The following is a 16020-nucleotide window of genomic DNA, read 5'->3' as shown; positions in this document are numbered from 1 at the left end:
TGCGGCATGGTGTTGTTCAGTGCGGCATGGTGTTGTTCAGTGCGGCATGGTGTTGTTCAGTGCGGCATGGTGTTGTTCAGTGCGGCATGGTGTTGTTCAGTGCGGCATGGTGTTGTTCAGTGCGGCATGGTGTTGTTCAGTGCGGCGTCGTGTTGTTCAGTGCAGCATGGTGTTGTTCAGTGCGGAATGGTGTTGTTCAGTGCGGCATGGTGTTGTTCAGTGCGGCATGGTGTTAAGTGCGGCATGGTGTTGTTCAGTGCGGCGTAATGTTGTTCAGTGCGGCGTAATGTTGTTCAGTGCGGCATGGTGTTGTTCAGTGCGGCATGGTGTTGTTCAGTGCGGCATGGTGTTGTTCAGTGCAGCATGGTGCTGTTCAGTGCGGCATGGTGCTGTTCAGTGCGGCATGGTGTTGTTCAGTGCGGCATGGTGTTGTTCAGTGCGGCATGGTGTTGTTCAGTGCGGCATGGTGTTGTTCAGTGCGGCATGGTGTTGTTCAGTGCGGCATGGTGTTGTTCAGTGCGGCATGGTGTTTTTCAGTGCGGCATGGTGTTTTTCAGTGCGGCATAATGTTGTTCAGTGCGGCATAATGTTGTGCGGCATAATGTTGTTCAGTGCGGCATAATGTTGTTCAGTGCGGCATAATGTTGTTCAGTGCGGCATAATGTTGTTCAGTGCGGCATAATGTTGTTCAGTGCGGGATGGTGTTGTTCAGTGCGGCATGGTGTTGTTCAGTGCGGCATGGTGTTGTTCAGTGCGGCATGGTGTTGTTCAGTGCGGCATGGTGTTGTTCAGTGCGGCTTGGTGTTGTTCAGTGCGGCATGGTGTTGTTCAGTGCGGGATGGTGTTGTTCAGTGCGGGATGGTGTTGTTCAGTGCGGGATGGTGTTGTTCAGTGCGGCATGGTGTTCAGTGCGGCATAATGTTGTTCAGTGCGGCATGGTGTTGTTCAGTGCGGCATGGTGTTGTTCAGTGCGGCATAATGTTGTTCAGTGCGGCATAATGTTGTTCAGTGCGGCACCTAGCACCTAGAAGGTAAATAAATAGGAAGGAAGGACTCACCGGTGACGTCGTCGCCCACGTCCAAGCGTTGTACTTTGTATTTTCATCCTTCTGACAGTGGAAAACATATAGCCAACAAACACCGTGGAACCTAAACGAATGAAAGAAAACTATCATTTGGCCACAACCAACATTCACAGATACAACACAATGTGACGTGCGGTGTTGAGGTTAAAGGTTGAGCGAAGGGCCCTCGTTTTAAACTACTTTTTTGAAAAGGAGTGGGAACAAGTAAGACGTATTTAATTTATTTATTGGGAAGTAGTAAGACTTATTAAATTTATTTAATCTACTTTTCTTCCCAGGCAAAATTTGACGTGCTGCAATTCCAAATTTCCAAAGTGAATGAAGGAATGAAATCCTTTAAATTATGATTTTGTATAAATACTAGGCATAAACACAAAATCTACGGCACAAAATGGGCAGACTTTACTTGTTTGAAAAGGACTGGTTACAAGACAGACTTTTTTAATTTATTTAATGGGAAGAAGACTTATTTAGTTTAATTGATCTATTTTTGTTCCCTGGCAAAATTCGATTTGCTGCAATTCCAAATTTCCAAAGTGAATGAAGGAATGAAGTCGTTTAAATTATGATTTTGTATAAATACTAGGCATAGACACAAAATCTACGGCACAAAACGGGCAGACTTTACTTGTTTGAAGAGGACTGGTTGCAAGACAGACTTTTCTGATTTATTTAATGGGAAGAAGACTTATTTAGTTTATTTAATCTCTTTTTGTTGCCTGGCAAAATTGGATTTGCTGAAATTGTATTTTGCCAAATCTTGACTTGAGACCTGATAGGAAGTATTAAACGCTCAGTTAAATCGATACAAGTTGGTAATAAGAGCGAGTAATGTTGGTTGAAGCGATGAATGAAGGTTAAAAGCAATTTAAATTATGACTTTGTATAAATACTAGATATTAACAGAACATCTACTGCGCAAAATGGGCAGAGTTTACTTGTTTGAGAAGGAGTGGCTTATTTAAGTCTAAGATTTATTTAATCTGTTTGTTCCCAGGCAAAATTGGATGTGATGCAATTCCAAATTTCACCACATGATGGTGCCAAATTTTGACTTCATAGGACATATTCAACACTTAACTATTATGTTCAAGGTAATCAGATTTGTTTATTATTCTAATGGCCTTTTCAAAACTATTCTGGATTACTACTTTGGATCTATTCTACATTACTTGGCAACAACATACTCTGTAACAGATTAGGCAGTATAATCACATATGTTAACTTGAGAGTGCCCACACTCAATCTACTTATCGTGATGTGTTAAATCAATTACTGTTAGACATTATTATTCTGATAATCTACCAAATCTTTGAATTGAAGAATTTGTGATTTAATTAATAGCTTGTTGTTATGTTCAGGGTAATCAGACTTGTATATAATTCTAATGGCCTTCTTTTGAAAACTATTCTGAATTACAACTTTGGATCTTATATTACTTTGCAACAATATACTCGGTGACAGATTAGGCAGTATAATCACATATGTTAACTTCAGTGCCCACACTGTATTTATTTATGGTTATTTGTTAAATCAAGTACTGTTAGACATGAAATAGGAAGTGTTTAACATAAATGTTATGGCTACTCACCGTTGTAGCTCGCTCCTGGTCAATGATACGAGCCTCTTCTTGCAGTGGAAAACTTGCAGCCAACAAACACCGTGGAACCTAAAGGAATGAAATTAAACATTAACATTTCGCCTGGACCAATATTCACACGTACAACGCAACGCGGCTACACTTCTGCTAGCGCCTCAGCTACACGTTGCTATTACAAACGTAAATCTCTTTAAACACAATGAGTGTTACTTACCGTGTACGCTGTAGACGGTCCAGTTGCAAGCAGAAAATAAAGATATTTCTGTTGATATTCGTCGTTGCTCAGTGGCTCACGGCCATCGCGCCAACAGATTTGAATTTTGGTGGAAGTTCAGCCAATTACGTCATATCCGCGGCACATGACTGCGACGTAATACCCGCTTATCTGAAACGGCAGTTAAAAGTAGAGTTACATCAAGTTTTCTTTTTTAATCAACGCAATCATTTACAACCGTTGACCAGAAAGAATCGTCGAAATTCGACGTTCCCCCCAAACGCCACACTCACTCGCTTTTCAGGGCAACAAAAGTACTTCTTTTTAAAAACGATGAGTTGTACTTACCGTGTACGCTCTGGACGGTCCAGTTGCAAGCAGAAAATAAAAATATTTCTCTCGTTAGTCGTATGTTACCATCCGCTGTGTCTTTGTCAACATCGCCATTTTCCTACTTCCTGTTACGAGCCACGCCCACGGATTTAAATTCTGGCGGAAGAGCCCGCCCATTGGCGTCGTTTTCGCGTATAGCAAATCCGATTGGTTGGGAAGGGGGCGCGGTTATGCAGCCGAGGGGTCCTGTGATCGGTGGGATGTAAAGTAGGCGTCGACGTCACGTCCGCGTCACGTGACCACGACGTGGCAGACGTCATATAGCAACCGCTGTTTTGTTTAGTAGACTTACAGTTGTTATGCATTGACATAATGGCGCACACTCCAAATAGATTTAAATAAATTAAATAATTCTTCTGCCCACTCCCTTTTAAACAAGTTAACTCTCCCCGCGGATTTGAATTCCGGCGGAAGTTCTTACAGTTGTTATGCGTTGACATAATGGCGCACTGGTTAGCATGTCCACCTCTTAAGCATGATGTTGCGGGTTCGACGCCTGATCAATGTTAGCATGGAGTGAGCTGAAGTGCATGGCGCTGAAGATTTGAATCTTTGAAATGCGCTGAGGTCTGACGTATCAGGCAGAATGGTTTGCCATCACGTTCAACAAAAAATAGAAACTTTCCCACTCTGATAAAAACGTCCTGTGTTCATCTACATATTTTCGTTTTGCTGTGCATCTTTTCCCTGCCATTTCGAGAGCCCAATTGACACTAATAGTTTACTGGAATGTGTTTGCCCATCCTACTTTGTGGAATTTCACCACATGCGCTTTTGACGAAAATACTAAATTGAACTCAAGTGAAGCCAACACGCACAACCCCCCCCCCCCCCCCCACACACACACACACACACACACCTACACACACACACACAAATGTTGATATGAACATAAAAGAGCCGCATGCGGTTCGGGAGTTGCGGCTTGGCCAAACCTGTACTATACAACTTTATTTGTGTAAAATTTTCACAACAGCTGTCACACAAACAAAGCGGGAAAAACCGAAGACGTGCGTGTTCCGCCCACGCTGGATTTATTTGCACCTTTGAAAAGACACCGTATTGCCGCAGATGTGGCAAAGAGTACTTTTGGGCATCTGAGACGGAAGGATGTCCAAAGCATCACGTCACCTGCTCTGGTAGGAATGGTGGTGGGACGTTGAGGTCAACCGCTTTGGGGTTGGCTGAATCTTTGGTCGCAGGATGCCACACACTTGAAGACAGAAGCAGAAAAGCAGAGCTAAATGCAAAATGTACTCACCGGTGACTCCAATTTTTTCCCCCCCTGAAGAAATGGATGGACGGGTGGCCCCGGCTGGCCGGTGGGACTCTTGTTATTCTGACCCTTTTTAGTGCGCGTTTGGGGCAACAACCGTTTTTTGTGGCGCTCTCTTCTGGTTCAAGAGTGCCCTGCATGTGAATTTGCCTTTCCTGCCTTCTGATTGGATGAGCGCCGGTGTGACGCGGTGCCTCTGTCACCGTGGCGGGGGGTATACGTCGGCATCGGAGCGTCTGCCAACGTCTGAGACCGGCTGGCAGTGTATCGGAGGTGTCGAGTGCGGTGCCGCTGGAGCTCACTCACCAGCTGGTGTTAGGGCCACAGAATGAAGGCCAAGGAGAAGACTAGAAAGAGAAACAGAAACTTCTCCTCCAATTGTTTGATTTGTCTCTTCTGAGCTTCGATGAATTCTTTCAGCTCTTTGTTCCTCTAGGACGGACAAATGGAAAGTAGCCTTCAAAAGCCAGTAAGCGTGCAAGTAAGTGCCGGGCTGGCTTTGGGCCCTTACCTGTTGCGCGCTGTGCAGCAGATCCATTCTCTCTTGGAGGATGCAAGCGTCGCGCTCCCTCAACTCCCACATCAGGGCTCGCTTCCATTGGTCCACGGCGCTCCTAAGCTCTTGTCTCTGATCCGCCGTCAGCACGTCATTCACGCCAGCGTGGCTGGCTTTTTCGCCGTCCGTGGCGGGGCAGTCCCGCTGCGGTAGCGCCTCGTACAACATGGCCTCCAGCTCCATGATCCTCTGGGCCGCAATCCTCGTCCATCAGTAGTCCGGCGGGAGATTTGAGGGCGGCTTACCTTATGAGCCTGGTCCATGGAACGCTTCCTGAAGTCCAACTCTTCATCCAGGTAGCCCTTCTGGTTGCAGAACATATCCTAGCACAGCTCAAGGTCAGAATTGTTGGGGCACATTGCCCCGAGTTCCCCTTGGCTGATGTCGCGTGTCTGTCTACCTTCTCACTTTCAATGTCCAACATCTTCTGTTGAAGTGCTGACTTGGTCACTTTGATGTATTCTAACCACTGAGGAAAGGCTGCTGTCACATAAGCAGAATGCGAGAGCGTGCGTGGACGTGCGCGTTACCTTCTCGGCTAGGGTGGGAAGGGTCCTGGCGTGAATCACGACCACCTGCTCCTCGTTGGTGAGATTCTGCAAGAGCCCAAAGGCACAGCGTCAACAAGGTTCTTTCAGCGCAAAGCCTTCCAAAAGTCACATTTGAGCCGCCGAGTCTCGTGGAGTGCGAACATAAGGAGTTCGACATACACTTACGGCGTTATCGCCCAGGATGTCCAGCTTCTTCATCAGATCACTGATGACGATGTCCTGGGGAAAGGCGCAAGGAGCAATGTAAGGTGTTCTGGGACCTCAGGTTAAGGTTAGGGTTGCGAGGGACGCCTTACGTACGCTCACGCCGTCGGCCTCGCAGTAGATCTGCAAAGGGCTGAGGCCGTCTGGGAAACGGACTTGCAGAAACTTCAAGACGGGGGAGCGCCACTCCCTCTCCTGAAAGGCAGAGGCATGCATCCGTCCGTCCGTCCGTCCGTCCGTCCGTCACATCTCTGGCCTCAAAACGCTTGTGCGAGTCTTCCCACCTCCAGCTCCAGGATGCGGAACTCAAGCAGTTCGTTTTGGTCTCGGATATCCTGGATGTGCTCTTTCAGACGCGCTTCTTCCGCCTCCATCCGCCTGACCTGAAAAGACAGTCAGACCTCATCTGCGGGGCTTCCGGACGGGTGTGACGCCAAGCGACTCCGCCCAGCGCCTTTCTTTCCGTCACCTTTTCGGCCAACTGCTGATTGCTCTGACGCAGCAGCTGCTTCTCCTCCACCCACTTGACATTCTAGAAGAGACAAACGCGTGGACAGCTTTGGAATGTTGTGTCATTTTCATCCACAAATTCTTTGGTTGACTGGAAAATGACATTTGCTTTTCTCCACATTTTCCCAGCCACGTTCAGGGGGGGGGGTGTTGGTCCAGTAATGCCAGACGAATGAGTGACTGAAGAATGTAGCTATTTTGTCTGAGAAAAAGGTGTGCTCATTGATAAGCTTACCTGTCCTTGTTGCTTCAGCGCTGACTCCAGATCTGCTACTCTGCTTTGATAGTGACCCATTTCTACTGTCATGTAACATGGGGGGAAGAGATGGTGCAAATGGTAAAATATGGATTGTTCACAGGAATAAATTGGCAGAGCTGAAATTCCAAATTTGTCCAAAAGATGGCGCCAGACCAAAACATGAGACCAAAAAAGGGGCCAAAATAAGCTAAGCAAGTTAAAATAGAAATAAAACAGGAACACGGTGTCGGATTGTGAGTCACGCATGGACGCACAAATGTGATTTTTACTTTTTTTTTTTTCCCAATGATCATCGTCACACACACATCTGGGTGTGGTGAAATTTGTCCTCTGCATTTAACCCATCCCCATGTGATTTTGATCCATCCCCTGGGGGAGAGGGGAGCAGTGAGCAGCAGCGGTGCCGCGCTCGGGAATCATTTGGTGATCTAACCCCCCAATTCCAACCCTTAATGCTGAGTGCCAAGCAGGGAGGCAATGGGTCCCATTTTTATAGTCTTTGGTATGACCCGGCCGGGGTTTGCTTGGCTAAAAATGTATTCTGTAACAGCTTAAAGCAATATTGTTAGTCAATTCGATCAAGGGACCCGTCACTATGAGAATAGTGGCGTGACATAAATTGTTTGGAGAAGCACAAATGTGATTTTTACTTCTTGATTTCTTTGCTTGGCTAAAAATTGATTCCCTCTTTCATGAACTGTGTTTTGCAATCGAATTGTTCTGGGATTGAATGATTTTATTAACACGGGTATCAGTGGGTGAAATTGTTCGGTTTCTGGAGTGATTAAGATTTGTAATTCTATTTCATGTTTCTTCAATAAATGTGTTGTTTATATTCATCTACTTTGTTGTGCGCTGATTTGTACTGAATGTACAATCGATGGTTCGGGGTTGATTTGACAATTTGATTAATGTGCGGGGGGTTATTATGGTATAACATAGGACCGTAATAAATAAAAGTAACATCAGACAATTTTAGAGAATTGAATAACTTTCGTAGTTATTTGAGACACGAGTGAATTTCAATCCGTTTGAAAGTTTGCTTCGTCTGAATAAATTAACGGAAGTGTTTGAATCGGATTATCGGTTTGGTGTAGAACTGAAAGTAATTTAATTATTTGAAGGGCGCAGGCCCGTTTCCCCTTTTGACGGGCCGCGTAAAAAGTAACTCCGAACATGTTAGAGAATTAAATAACTTTCGTAGATATTTAAGGGAAGAGTGATTATTGAAAGAGGTGCGTTTGACACTACCATCAGCTTTTCTCTGGTCTGAAAGGAGGAGGAGGGAGGCTCCTCCTCCTCCTTTCAGACCAGAGAACACCCGAGGCTGGGTGAGAACGGGGAGGCTGCGACCCGGCCGGGGGTTGCGGGAAGGGGCGCCACCTTGATCTCCTTCTCGGCGTCGTAGTCCCCTCCGCTGGTCTGGGCTAGCAGAGCGTAGGCTCGTTGCAGCGCTTGATATTCTTGCGTCAGCTGGCGGTAGCGAAGCTCCGCCTCCTCATGCACACACCAATGCAACACAGCACTAGTACCAGAATCAGTCAGACCGGCGACAAAGCACCCGCGACGCAAAGACGAGTCCGATTCCAGGCTGAAGAGGAATGTTTGGCGCCAATACGCTGGCAGAAATGGCGGGCTACCTCTTCGGGTTCCGTGTCGGGGGTTCTGTCGGTGTGAAAAGACAAGGACGATCCGTCCGAGTCCACCAACACGTCTTCGTCGTAGCCGTAAAATGTTTCGATGACCTGCGGGCGCGGAAGCAAACATCTCTCTGAACAAACTGAAGCGACACCTCACGATGAATCGACGAGAGGAACGATAGCGAGAAAAAGGCCATTTCATCTTGCGCAACACCAAGCAGCCGCAAACAAACAGACTCACCTTGCAGGACCTCACGCTTTGTTCCTCCTCAGAGATTCTCGACGTCGGTATCGTAGCAGCAAATCTCTCTCCTGTCGACACAAATAATCCGCCTTTGAGATTCTTTGGATGCAAAGGGAACGAACGGCTCCGGCGCAGAAACAAACGCGACTCACGATGACATTTCTGACATGAGCTCCTGTCTCCAGAGCCTGAAAAACCCGTCACCGGCGATGATTGGAGGGACGCTCGTCTTTTCCAAAAGTGACAACTACAGGGTGTGTCAGGGTTTTCCAGATTATCTTTATCGTATGATTATGTTGCTTTGACTTTGACTGCAACCTGTAATAAATAATATTATTTATCCCTTATTTATCCCTATCGCTTATCCCTTCCTACACAAAGTCGTAAAACATCCCTTGCTATGTTTTGACTAGAGGTCAAGGGCTTTCTCTATTCAATCCACTCTTACACCCACCCTGTTTCTCTTAATAAAAATGCTCGTGCGGGAGCCGAGAGTCAGACTTCATTCGTACAACGGATGGACTCTCCACCTGCAGGTGTCCAAAAGAACTTACTTGTCTCCCGTGTGGTTCTTGCAAAATAAGTTGGAGCGAGCGCAACTCTAACAGGGTGCATTTTGCCACTAGCTGCCTACGGACAATGACGTCGCGCTCGCGGCTCATGGTTGACGGGCTGAGCAGCCGGGCGAGTCCGTCGTTTTCAGCGCACAGCGAGTGGCAAAGGCGCTGACAAAACGGGAGCTTTGAGCTGCTGAAAACGGCAAAACAAGTCTAAAGCGTGTTCAAACGCGTGCGCACAATGCTCCTGCTTGAAAGGTCGGAGTTTAAGGGGCCAATTTTTTGGATGGCGGCCGCCGGCCAAGCTTTGGACGGAAAAGGTTTCCTGGCGACAGCGAGCGAGCGCGGCGCTGCCGTACGTGCACCGAGTCACCTGCCTGAAGACCTTGGACAAGTCGTCGATGATGTGCCGCTGCTCCACAACTTGAAGGAACTCCATTTCACCGTCCTGCTGGCCGCAACCGCGCTCCAGGTCATTGAGCGAACTAGGCCTTCTCTGTGGAACACAAATGCAGTGGACTCTGTTGGCACGCCGCCGTTGTCCGCGTCGACTTACCAAGCTTGCCATCTCCTCGTTCTCCTGGGTGACAAAGCGCACTTTGTTTTCAAGGCGACACAGCACCAGTGAGAGTTCTTCATTCTTCCTGCTCAGGCGTTTGTTTTTGTACAGGAGTGGCAGAAACTGGCTTTCTGTTTCTCTCAGTCGCTTAAGCTGCAAGCATGAAGTGCGGGATGCGAAAGACGCACAACACGCGGGCCAGAACGTATCCATTCCTTTTGCATCGGTTTGAACGGAATCGTGGCTTTGGCTCCCAATAAAAGACATCTACCAGGCAACCGACTCGCCGCGCCGCTCAACTAATAAGCAAGCGCAATGGGTGCCTCGCTGGATGGCGCGCATCAAACGTAGCGCAAACCTTCAAGCGTGCCGTCAATAAATTACCAGTTCATTGCGCTCTTCAGAAAGCAGGGCGTTTCGATCCTCCAGTTTCCTGATGACTGCGCTGAGCTCAGCGATTTTCAGATGAAACCTTCGCGTGTCCCGATCCTCCTGAGACTGAAAACGCCCCGCAACACACACACACAACCACTCGTTCAAAGTTCAAAACTGTTTTTGTGCTACCTTCCTCCAGCAACGAACTAAGTCATGCGTACTGCAAGTGTGTGATGAGGTGGCTTACGCTATGAAGAGGATTGCTAGTAGCGCCGTTGACCCCACTTCCAGGGTAGTTTAGGCCCGCCCTTTGGGAATCCCTCAGGGCAGCGATCTGCTGCTCGGCAGCCTGAGTCTGCAGCTGAAGGCGGTGGACGTGGCCGGCCCCAGGGATTTATCCAAAACACTAACCGCTCTGTCTTTCAGCTTGATCTCATCCATCTGGATGTACAAACGGGGAGCGCTCAGGCAGGCGGGCAAACTCATTTGCCAGAATTGTGACAAAAACAAAGAGAGCAACCGGCCAATTTTTATCTTGAATCGACTAGAACACCATTGCTGTGACAAAAGCGAAGCGAGCAACCGGACGTTTTCTTCTTGTGAAATAGAATAGAATAGAATGCCTTAGGTGTCATTGCACTGCAGGTATACAACGAAATTGGGAACATAGCCACGCACCGCGCATCTGATCAGTCCTACCAGTCGGCGGATCTCCCTCTCGCAGTCTCTCTTGGTTCGGCTCAGCTCCTCCCGATGCTGGTGATGAGCCGATCGGAGCTCGGCCGCTCGGGACTGCCAGGCCTGCTGGGCCGCTGCCAGGGCTTCTTCCGCGCTCCTGGTGGAGGCGACACCGCTCGGTCTCCCGACACCGCCGCGTCTCCTCCACTTCCGCCAGCAAAGCGCCCCCGCTCCTCACCTGAGCAGACATTGCGCCACATCGGGCCGTTGAGACCGCAACGGAGCGCCGCGACGCTTACTGAGGACAAGCTACACAATACGGTAGCGGCCGCATCGGAGCCCGACGTGGCGTGCGGATAGTCAGACACGGATTGAGCGGATCACCTTGTCCATGGAGCCGTCCCTCAGGCTGAGGACCAAGGCATTCAGTCGCTGGATCTCTCCATCTTTGATTTTGATCACTCTCATCAGCTCCATTTCATGCTGCCGCAGTAATGTCTCCCTGGTAACGGCTAACTCTTTCTGCTTCTCCTCATGGAGTTTGCTTTTGAGTTCCGTCATGGCGGCGGTGGCACGGTGGTGCTCCGCCCGCAGGTCCTGACTTCTCTCTCTCTCCAGACAGCTGACCTGACATGACTTAGACAAACTTTATTGTCATCTTGTCTGCACATGGTGCATACAAAACGAAATTTCGTTGCACACGGCTTACAACAAAGTAGTGATATTGCAGTTGAATAGAAGTAACATATCCTATGAAAATATATATATATACATATACTGTATATATATATATATTACAAATAAGTATAAAGTGCAGCAGTGCTAATTATGCAATAGTGCAAGTAGGCAAAACAGTATTCAAGAGTGTGCAGAGGAATGCTAAACCATGTATTAAACTTCTATTTAAAGGGTTTACACAAGTTCAGTAAAGTTGGTAGTGCGAGATAGTGCAAGATAGAGGTCCGTAGTGTCATAAAGTACAGTTCTGTGAATGTGTGATGCAGAGTTCAGTTTAGAGCTCAACAGTTCTAATGTTCAACAGTCTGATGACAGCAGGGAAAAAGCTGTTGCAGAACCTGGTGGACCTGCAGCGGATTGTGCGAAACCTCTTCCCAGAGGGCAGCAGGGAGAACAGTCCATGGTGGGGGTGTGATGGGTCATTGATGATGTTACGGGCACGGGACATGCAGCGCTGAGATGAAATGTCCTGAATGGAGGGAAGAGGAGCCCCTATGATCCTCTCTGCTGTCCTCACCACTCTCCTCACGTTCTTCCAATCGGAGGCGGTGCAGCCTCCACACCACACAGAGAGTCAGCTTGTCAGAATGCTCTCTATGGTGCTCCTGTAGAACGTCCTCATGATGGGTGGGGGCAGGTGGGCTCTCCTCATCCTCCGCAGGAAGTACAAGCGCTTCTGTGCCCTCTTGATCAGTGCCGTAGTGTTCATAGTCCAGGTGAGGTCTTCTGTGATGTGGACCCCCAGGAATTTGGTGCTGCTGACCACCTCCACAGCTGAGCTGTTGATGATCAGTGGAGCGTGGTGAGGCTGGTTTTTTCTGAAGTCGACGATGATCTCCTTCATCTTCTCCACATTCAGGATCAGGCTGTTGTCTCTGCACCAGCCCACCAGCTGCTCCACCTCCTCTCTGTAGTCCAGGTCGTTGTTGTCTCTGATAAGCCCCACCGCCGTTGTGTCGTCTGCGAACTTCACGATGTGATTGGTGGTGAACCTGGGGACGCAGTCGTGTGTCATCAGGGTGAACAGCAGGGGGCTCAGGACGCAGCCCTGAGGGGAGCCTGTGCTGAGGGTGATGACATCAGAGGTGTTCTGTCCGACCCGGACTGACTGAGGTCTGTTGGTGAGGAAGTCTAGCAGCCAGTTGCGAAGGGGGGTGTTGAAGCCCAGGTGTTCCAATTTTCCTACTAGATGCTGTGGGATGATGGTGTTAAACGCTGAGCTGAAGTCCAGGAACAGCATCCGAACATGGGTGTTCTTCTCCTCCAGGTGAGCCAGGCTCAGGTGAAGAACGGAGGAGATGGCGTCCTGAGTGGAGCGGTTTTGCCGGTCGGCAAACTGGAACGGGTCAAATAATGGGGGGAGTCTGGAAACGATGTGATCTTTAAGCAGCCGTTCGAAGCACTTCATCATGACCGGAGTCAGTGCAACAGGCCGGTAATCATTAAATGAGGTGATTTGAGGTTTCTTCGGCACCGGAATGATGGAGGCAGTCTTAAAGCACGCTGGCACTGTGGCTTGGCCCAGCGAGGTGTTAAAAATGTCTGTGATGACCCCAGCCAGCTGACTTGCACATTCCCTGAACACACGCCCAGGAATGTTGTCGGGGCCAGGGGCCTTACGGGGGTTGACTCTCCTCAGGGTCTTCAACACATCGGCGGAGTCAAGGCAGAGTACCTCCTCTTCCTGATGGGGGACAGTTTTAACTGCTGGAGTGCCGTTTAGTGCCTCGAACCTCCCAAAGAAGTTATTTAGACCATTTAGAAAGTCAGCATCAACTTCACCCACCGGGGGGGGAGGGTGAGTTGTAGTCTGTAATCGCCCGTATGCCTTGCCACATACTCCTGGTGTTGTTGGCGTCGTGGAAACGATCCTGAATTTTTCGACTGTGGTCTCGCTTCGCTACCCTGATGGCACGGTTCAAGTTGGCTCTCGCTGTCCTCAGTGTCTCCTTGTCGCCAGACTTGAAGGCAGAGTTCCGCGCTCGTAGCGTTTGACGTACCTCCTCAGTCATCCAGGGTCGTTGGTTGCCCCGGGTGATGATATTCTTAGTGGTGCTGACGTCCTCGGTGCATTTGTTGACGTAGGCTGACACAGTCATGGCACACGCATGTCAAATCTACATCGGGGAAACTGGGAGGGAGGGAGGGAGGGAGGGCGGGAGGGAGGCAAGCAGGGAGGCAGGCAGGCAGGGAGGCAGGCAGGGAGGCAGGCAGGGAAGCAGGCAGGGAGGAAGGCAGTGTCTGTCTGTTGAGGTTTTCACCTTGTTCTTCTCCTGCTGAAGTTCTAACTGGACGTCCATCAGTTTGGCTCTCAGCTCGTCATTGGCGGCCTGAAAGGCGTCCGTTCGCTCCGCCTTGACCCGCCCTGCCGGAGCTCGTTTGGACATCTATTACTCGAGTCTCGCCCGGTCGTCAGTCAGAGATCACAACATTTGTACCTGGAGAGCACAAACGCAGCGCTGTTTTCCACTGGCTTCGGACTCAACTTCAATCGGTACCGTAACGTACAACATCATAAACATAGATCTAGCTTGACTTATTCATTGAATAAATGCATTTGGTTCTTCAAAACTGCATCACGCAACATAGCGTGACCGAGACGGCCGTTATCCACCTGCGTGAAGTTATTTGGTGAAATGAATGAGATGTTTAAGACACCATCGTTCTGTCTCTATGTAGATGAAGGGAAATAATCGATTGCTGAAGGTCCAAAGGTGTTGTGATAAACAAATAAACATATTAGTGACATATTTGTGATAAACATATTAGGCAGGATAATCACATATGTTAACTTGACTGCCCACACTGTATTTATTTATGGTTATTTGTTAAATCGAGTACTGTTAGACATGAAACAGGAAGTGTTTAACATAAATGGACGACGAAAGGGGTACTCACCATTGTAGCTCCTGCTGGTCAATGATACGAGCCTCTTCTTGCAGTGGAAAACATACAGCCAACAAACACCGTGGAACCTAAAGGAAGGAAATTAAACATTAACATTTAGCCTCAACCAACATTCACAGATACAACGCAACGCAAACTACACAAACATAAATCTTTTAAAACACAATGAGTTGTACTTACCGTGTACGCTCTAGACGGTCCACTTGCAAGCAGAAAATAAAGATATTTCTGTTGATAATCGTCGTGTTTGTATCCGTTGTCTCGCTCAAGGCCATTGCGCCCACAGATTTGAATTTTGGCCAGAGTTCAGCCTATTGACGTCATTTCCGCGGTGTAATACCCGCATATCTGAAACGGCAAAGTTAAGAGTAGAGTTAAATAAAGTTTTTAATCAACGCAATAATTTACAAACGTTGACCAGTCGAAATAATCGTCGAAATTTGGCGTCTGTGGCTGGAAGCAGACGCCGAGTTCGACGTTCCTCCCAAATGCCACACTGCCTCGCTTTTCAGGCCAACAAAAAAACATATTTTTCAAAACAATGAGTTGTAATTACCTTGTACGCTCTAGACGGTCAAGTTGCAAGCTGAAAACAAAAATATTTGTCTTGTTAGTCGTCGTGTTACTAACCGCTGTGTCTTGTTTGCCAGCATTGCCGCTTTCCTACTTCCTGTTGCAAGCCACGCCCACGGATTATAATTTTGCCATGAGTTCCGCCTATTGACGTCATGTCCGCGTCGCATGACTGCGACGTAATATTATCTAAAACTGTTTGTGCGGCATGGTGTTGTTCTGTGCGGTATTGTGTTATTCTGTGCGGCGTCGTGTTGTTCTGTGCGGCGTAGTGTTGTTCAGTGCGGCGTCGTGTTGTTCAGTGCGGCATGTTGTTGTTCAGTGCGGCATGTTGTTGTTCAGTGCGGCATGGTGTTGTTCAGTGCGGCATGGTGTTGTTCAGTGCGGCATGGTGTTGTTCAGTGCGGCATGGTGTTGTTCAGTGCGGCATGGTGTTGTTCAGTGCGGCATGGTGTTGTTCAGTGCGGCATAATATTGTTCAGTGTGGCGTAATGTTGTTCAGTGGGGCATGGTGTTGTTCAGTGCGGCATGGTGTTGTTCAGTGCGACATGATGTTGTTCAGTGCGGCATAATGTTGTTCAGTGCGGCATAATGTTGTTCAGTGCGGCATAATGTTGTTCAGTGCGGGATGGTGTTGTTCAGTGCGGGATGGTGTTGTTCAGTGCGGCATGGTGTTGTTCAGTGCGGCATGGTGTTGTTCAGTGCGGCATGGTGTTGTTCAGTGCGGCATGGTGTTGTTCAGTGCGGCATGGTGTTGTTCAGTGCGGCATGGTGTTGTTCAGTGCGGGATGGTGTTGTTCAGTGCGGCATGGTGTTGTTCAGTGCGGCATGGTGTTGTTCAGTGCGGCATGGTGTTGTTCAGTGCGGGATGGTGTTGTTCAGTGCGGCATGGTGTTGTTCAGTGCGGCATGGTGTTGTTCAGTGCGGCATGGTGTTGTTCAGTGCGGCATGGTGTTGTTCAGTGCGGCATGGTGTTCAGTGCGGCATGGTGTTCAGTGCGGCATAATGTTGTTCAGTGCGGCATAATGTTGTTCAGTGCGGCATGGTGTTGTTCAGTGCGGCATAATGTTGTTCAGTGCGGTATATTGTTGTTCAGTGCGG

General features: G+C 48.5%; 2 long non-coding RNA genes across 2 annotated transcripts; both read right to left on the bottom strand.

Annotated features, from left to right (window-relative positions):
• Nucleotides 1–1069: 1069 nt before the first annotated feature.
• LOC137839762 (uncharacterized) lies at nt 1070–3009 on the bottom strand. The gene is made up of 3 exons (XR_011085946.1): nt 2900–3009; nt 2677–2754; nt 1070–1149 (listed from the first exon to the last, which is right to left on the bottom strand). It is a non-coding gene; the product is annotated as an uncharacterized lncRNA (long non-coding RNA).
• A 3138-nt stretch (nt 3010–6147) lies between these two features.
• On the bottom strand, nt 6148–7893 carry LOC125990293 (uncharacterized). The gene is made up of 3 exons (XR_011086027.1): nt 6625–7893; nt 6349–6411; nt 6148–6262 (listed from the first exon to the last, which is right to left on the bottom strand). It is a non-coding gene; the product is annotated as an uncharacterized lncRNA (long non-coding RNA).
• Between the last annotated feature and the right edge of the window lie 8127 nt (nt 7894–16020).

Source organism: Syngnathus scovelli, chromosome 20, assembly GCF_024217435.2.
Source record: "Syngnathus scovelli strain Florida chromosome 20, RoL_Ssco_1.2, whole genome shotgun sequence".
NCBI classification, from domain to species: domain Eukaryota; kingdom Metazoa; phylum Chordata; class Actinopteri; order Syngnathiformes; family Syngnathidae; genus Syngnathus; species Syngnathus scovelli.
The sequence above is the reverse complement of the archived record's forward strand: the minus strand, read 5'-3'. Positions and strand labels throughout refer to the sequence as shown.